Source organism: Carex rostrata, chromosome 13 (genome assembly GCF_964058835.1).
Source record: "Carex rostrata chromosome 13, lpCarRost1.2, whole genome shotgun sequence".
In the NCBI taxonomy this organism is placed as follows: domain Eukaryota; kingdom Viridiplantae; phylum Streptophyta; class Magnoliopsida; order Poales; family Cyperaceae; genus Carex; species Carex rostrata.
In genome coordinates this window covers 8,950,095-8,956,094 of record NC_135930.1, presented here as the reverse complement: position 1 = coordinate 8,956,094, position 6,000 = coordinate 8,950,095, and positions in this window count along the sequence as shown.

The following is a 6,000-nucleotide window of genomic DNA, read 5'->3' as shown; positions in this document are numbered from 1 at the left end:
TTGCCATAGGAAGGAAGATACTGAGTTCATATTTTTGTTATACAGTGACTGAGTGTGTATATTGAAGCTTTTTATACATGTATAAAGAGCAAATAATGTTCTTTGGTTGCGGTCAAAGTCCTCAAATTGGTAAAGTACTGGTCAAAAGAATGCAGTAGTGGTCTGGTGATGATCTGCTGAACGATCTATTATATGGAATTGTTTAATATGGGAATGTTGGAACTATTGCAACTTGCGTTGCAACTTGTGTTGGTCGAACAATCCGTGAACTTTCCCGTCATGCTCGATAATTATTGTAGACAATTAGATAATATTGTTCGAATCTAGAGTGCTAGTTTAAGTAGGAATGCAACTTTTCTTTTTTTTTTGAAGAAGTGGGGAAGTCCCCCCAGTTAATTCCATTGAAACTAATATAGTTTTTGCTCTTTCAATCTCCAAAATAGAGAATGATGAGACATACAAAATAACAATCTAGCAAACTAACATATAACATCCAAATCATCATAGTTCCAAAACTATTAGCAATGCAACATTTATTGTTTAATATGGAATTGTCATGGAACTATTGAAATATTAATTTGAAGTTTTGAGAATTCTATTTTTGAGTCGTCAATAGTCGGAATTTTTTTTTTTTTGAAGTTTGATTATTGACAAAGTATTAAGGATCATCAGAAATCTTGCTCGCCCATAAGCCATGTATTTACTCATTGGGGGCACTTCATCGACTCGTCAGATGTGTTAAATTTTAGGCCCAAAACAATTAGAGCAAATTAGCAACATAAAATGTCAATTATTTTTTATTTATATTTAAAAAGCCGAATATCTTAGTTACTAAAATTGAGAAAAAAAATGGTAAGTATAGTAAATGATTATATCTTTAGGAAGTATATATAGAATTACACTCTATTAAATGTTATCATTTCAACAATACTCTTTATAATGTTCAGCTATTTAATTATAGGTTACAAATTAATGTAAGAATTAGGATTGATAAATTAAGAAAAAGATTTTAATGATTTGGAGACGATTAAGGGTAACAGAGAAACTGTACCATTTTGGTTAGATAGATTACAGATAATTGTGCATTCTCTTGTTGATTTCCTAAATTATTGTCTATTGTTAATTTGCTACAGATCTTGCAACTTCAGTAGTAAAAGTTTAGGAGTAACTACTAACTAGTGGGAGATTATTTAAAAGAATGACAAGCTTTACAGAAATTTTTAGTTTTCTTGTACGAAGCACCCCCTTAAAAGAGAGCTATGCTTTAATTTTAATTTTACGAAGATTAAAAGAGGACCCGCTTCATGAGAAATGTATTCTAACGTCAGAGCTGGCTGCGTCACCCACCATGTTTGTTGATTATTGACACATTTAACTGGTTTCTCTGTCGAGGTTGCTTTAAAAGACCCACTTGCAGCCAATCAGAAACTGGTTAGGTGTTGCAGGAAAAAAAGAGTGCGTAGACATGTAATATATTTATTTTCCCTATATTTAATCACAAAATGTGTAGTGATATCAAAATTAAACCCCCTCTTGAATCTGTTCCCTATCTGTCCCCCTATGTGATATCAAAATTAAGAGTAAAGATGTATGTGATATCAAAATTAAGAGTAAAAATGTTGTCCCCCTTGAATCTGTCCCCTATCTGTCCCCCTAATAACCTTCCTTTTTTTGTTCCCCCACGTGGTCAAAATCCACCATCTTCAATCTTCTCTTAAAAAAAAAAAAATTCAACACAACTCAAAACCCACTCTGTTCTTCTCCTCTACTGCTCGCCACCAGCTACCCATGCTAATGGTTGTGATGGCGGTCGAGATCTGACGAGGGGAGCGTGGTGCACCGTCGAGATCCGGCGAGTAGAGCGTGGTGCACCGTCGAGATCCGGCGAGGAGAGCGTGGTGCACCGTCGAGATTCGACGAGGAGAGCATGGTGCACTGTCGAGATCCGGCGAGGACAGAGTGGTGCACCGTCGAGATTCGGCGGGGAGAGCGTGGTGCACCATTTGAGGGGATCCATGCTAGCCTAGCGAAGGTTGCCACAGTGGAACATATGAATATTTTATTAGTTAGATACGAATACTTTATTTGTTAGATATGCATACTTCATGTTAGATATGAATACTTCTTGGAAGAGGTGGGTTGAGAGAGATGAATCTGACTTTTGAATGTTGAATTGTATAAATTATTTCGAACATGTATGAATACTTCGTAATCGTCAGTATGAATAATTCTTTAGTTAGATATGAATACTTCATTGTTTTAGATATGCATACTAGTCTGTTGAGAATATTTCTTGGTCCCAATCTGGGCAGGTGTGAATATTATTAGTGTCAGATGTGAATATTGTTAGTGTCATGTGTGAATACTTTACAAGTGATGGATGAATTGATTTCACACCTGCCGTTGATGGATGAGAATTGATTTCATTGAATCAATGCTATTCAATAGAAATGATTTCCAATTGAATTTTGTTGATCGGAATAAAAATAAAAAAGAATTAAATTCATTTCTAATTTTTAATTGAATAGTCTATATAATAGAAGAAAATAATTCCAGACACTTTTATCCTAATTACACTTTTGTTGCATCTCCAATAATATAACAAATTACAACAAACACAAACTACAATATAAAAAAAAAAAATACATGTATTACAAACACAAATACAAATCGCGTCAAAAGAAATATTTTCCTGTCGCTGTGACCATTCCGATCAGAGAATTTTGAAATACATCAATTCTTTTTCTCATTTAATGAGAAAGTGCTGGTTCCGACCAGAGGGTAGCTCTTGATTATGAAGTGTTGAGATTTATGTATCTTTATCGCATTATAGAAGTTATAGGGTTATATCGGTAAGAAACGAATTATAGAAGTTATAGGGTTGCAAATGCAAATTGTAATGCCTATATAAACTGAGGGATCAATGGAATCAATTTAAGTTTTTTTGAACCACAATTCTTTTTGGTATCAGAGCACTTTCTGATTTTCCGGCTACTGTAGCAAACCCGCGGTACTGTAGCACATACCTCCTCCTTCACCTCCGCCAGGGCCGCCTGAACGTCGCCGGAGCTCCGCCTGGTCCGCCTACCTCCGCCTAGGTCAGCCCTGGTCCGCACAGGAGCTCCCATGCTCTGGTCCGATCTGACCTAGATCTGATCAGATCGGCTCTACCTCAACCTAGGCCGATCTGCTCGGTTCCGCCACCTAGGTCGCCGGACGGACCTCCTTTCCCTCCTCCCTCTCTTGGGCGAGCACTGTAGCTCCGCCCAAAGACCAACAGCCACCTTGTAACTCCAGTTACAGCAGCTCCAATTACAGCAGCCCCAGTTACAGCAGCCTCAGTTACAGCAGCCCCAGTTACAGCAGCCCCAGTTACAGCAGCCCCAGTTACAGCAAGTCGGTTCTTCTTCTTCTAAGCCGAACCAGAGGTAAGGGAGTTCGGTTTCTTGCTTGCTTTGGCCGGCGTGGGAGGCCTAAATCCCGCGATACCCGAGAAGCGGGTTTAGATTGAGTTTGGGCTCGAATCTTGATGAGATAGATCAAGATCGGGTCAAGAAAGAGAAGAAGAAAGGGGGAGATGGTTTAGATCTGTCTTGAGGAGCAAGATCGGGTCTTTACGAGAGATACGAGTGATCGGATCGAGAAAGGGAAGGAAGTCAAGGTGATCTATGCGATCGAAGACTTGGATCCTTTGAGAGAAGATGTCCAGCGAGGGTGACAAAGGGAAAGGGGTTTTAGAGTGCCTGTCGGGTGTTGATCCGGAGGTTCTAAAGGTGTTGGTTGGTCTTATCTAGGGAGCCAGTGTTCAGACCAATACCTTGGCACGTGATCCACCACAGGTGAAGTTTGATCTCCAAACTGTGGAGCTTAAGCTTGATGGACCGTCCTCATATCTGAGTTGGTCGCGTCGGATTGAGACTGCTCTGAAGGGGAGGAAGCTCAAGAGGTATCTGACAGAGGATGAGCCAGCTAGTGCTACTGCTCAGGCTGAGGAGTGGAAGACCACACATGCTTTGATCTACACCTGGTTGCTCAACTCGATGAAACAATCGATTGCCTCTTCAGTCGATGGCATCCGACTTGTGAAGGACATTTGGGCAAAGCTGAAGAGGACCTATGGTGGGACTGAGAACCACATGAGGGTGTTCCAGATTGAGCAAGAGGTATTGGCTGTGGTGCAGGGTGATAGATCGATTCAGGATTACTCCTTGAATCTAGAAAAGCTATGGGCAGAGCTTGATCACTTATCACAGGGGTTGAACTGTAGTGATCCAAGCTGCAAGAGGAAGGAGCGCTTTCAACAGACAAGGACTATGCAGTTCTTGGCTAAGCTAAACTCGGCTTTTGATCAGAGGAGATCAGTTCTCCTAGCCCAGACGAAGATTCCTTCATTGGATGAGGCCATTGCAGTGATGATGCAAGAGGAGAGTCGCATGGTGATACATGCTGAGCCGAGTGGACCCCCAGGTGCACGATCAGCTTTGGCTGCCTCGAGCTCAGGTATGACAGGTGCCAAGGGGGAGACTCGCAGGTGTTACAACTGCGGGGAAACAGGTCATCTGATCAAGGCTTGTCCTAGGCCACCAAGAGAGAGAGATGCAGGTGGTAGAGGGCAGTTTGCGAACCGTGGACGCAGCCGTGGGGGCAGAAGAGGTGGAAGAGGAGGCAACCGGGCAAATCTGATGGTTGCAGAGGAAGAAGAGGAAGCTATTGTGGGATTATCTGAGGAGGATCTGATCAGGGAGATAGTCAGGAGGAGGCAGAGAGGAGCAAGTGAGGAAAAGAGTGCAATTGATGATGCATCCATCACGGGTAACGTTGCTTCTGTTGCTTACTCAGCCACAGGTACTTGTGATACTCTTGCTATCCCCTCTATATCCACCACTAGATCATCAGATTGGATAGTCGATTCTGGTGCATCTCGCCATGTGACTGGTGCTGCTAGGGAGTTCTCTTCCTATACTCACCTAGCAGTTCCAGAGAGCATCCGGATAGCCGATGGTACGGCTCAGCCGGTGGTCGGTAAGGGTACAGTGAAATGTACCAACACTTTGACTTTGTCTAATGTTTTGCATGCTCCTTCTTTTCCTGTGAATCTTCTATCTATAAGTGCCATTGTCTCACAACTAAATTGTGTTGTTTTGTTTGATAATCACAAGGTGATCTTCCGAGAGAAGGAGATGGGCAAGGAACTTGGGACTGGCACACTACATAAGGGCCTGTGGTACATGGATAAAGAGGGTATGGACTCGGTCCTCTCATCCATTGTTGAGAGAAGTGTAGAAGACATGCTGTTGCTCCATCATAGGCGATTGGGTCATTCTTCATTTCCAGTTTTGAGTAGGTTGTATCCGCCTTTGTTTGAAAAGGCAAATAAGGAAAAATTGGTGTGTGATGCGTGTGAGTTAGGCAAGCATACCAGAAGCTCTTATGTTAGCTCTGGTAGTAGGAGGTCTTGTAGTTTTGATTTGATTCATTCGGATGTATGGGGACCTTGTCCTACAACTACTTTGAATGGATTTAGATACTTTGTGTCGTTTATTGATTGTTTTTCTCGTTCAACTTGGCTTTACTTGATGAAAAATAAGAGTGATGTGCTTGCTTGCTTTAAAAATTTCCACAAGATGGTTCAGACTCAATACGGTGCGGTTGTGAAAGTATTGAGATCTGACAACGGGACAGAGTACACTAATAAGGCGTTTGGGGAATACTTGTCATCTCAGAGGATACAGCATCAGACCACGTGTCCGTACACACCAGAGCAGAATGGGGTATCGGAACGGAAGAACAGGCATCTCCTTGAGGTAACTCGGAGTATGATGATTTCGATGAAAGTCCCAAAGTACTTGTGGGGGCAAGTAGTTCTGACAGCAGCATATTTGATCAACAGGATGCCCTCACGGGTATTGGATTGGAGGTCTCCAATTGAGATGCTGACAGGTCAGAATGGAGACATTCTTCCTCTCAAAACTTTTGGGTGTGTGTGCTTTGTACATGACA